Source organism: Hemiscyllium ocellatum, chromosome 40 (genome assembly GCF_020745735.1).
Source record: "Hemiscyllium ocellatum isolate sHemOce1 chromosome 40, sHemOce1.pat.X.cur, whole genome shotgun sequence".
In the NCBI taxonomy this organism is placed as follows: Eukaryota; Metazoa; Chordata; class Chondrichthyes; order Orectolobiformes; family Hemiscylliidae; genus Hemiscyllium; species Hemiscyllium ocellatum.
The window spans coordinates 11219748-11220243 of NC_083440.1; positions in this window are offsets into that span (position 1 = coordinate 11219748).

Consider the following 496-nt stretch of genomic DNA (forward strand, 5'->3'; position numbering starts at 1 on the left):
CCTTTAAAGGGCTCCTAACACTACTGCTGTTTTTGAGATGGGTATTAGGGGTTAGTTGGTAGGTCGAGTAATTTTTAAATTGTTAAATTTAAAAATTAAACATTGTGGGCGGCACGGTGGCACAGTGGTTAGCACTGCTGCCTCACAGTGCCTGAGACCCAGGTTCAATTCCTGACTCAGGCGACTGACTGTGTGGAGTTTGCACGTTCTCCTCGTGTCTGCGTGGGTTTCCTCTAGGTGCTCCGGTTTCCTCCCACGGTCCAAAAGATGTGCGGGTCAGGTGAATTGACCATGCTAAATTGCCCGTAGTGTTAGGTAAGGGGTAAAATGTGGGGGTATGGGTGGGTTGCGCTTTGGCGGGTCGGTGTGGACTTGTTGGGCCGAAGGGCCTGGTTCCACACTAAGTAATCTAATCTAATCTAAAATCCCTGACCCTGCCCTTGGTTAAGGTAACATATCATTTAATTCAAAAACAAGCAACAACTTGTCTCAGTTC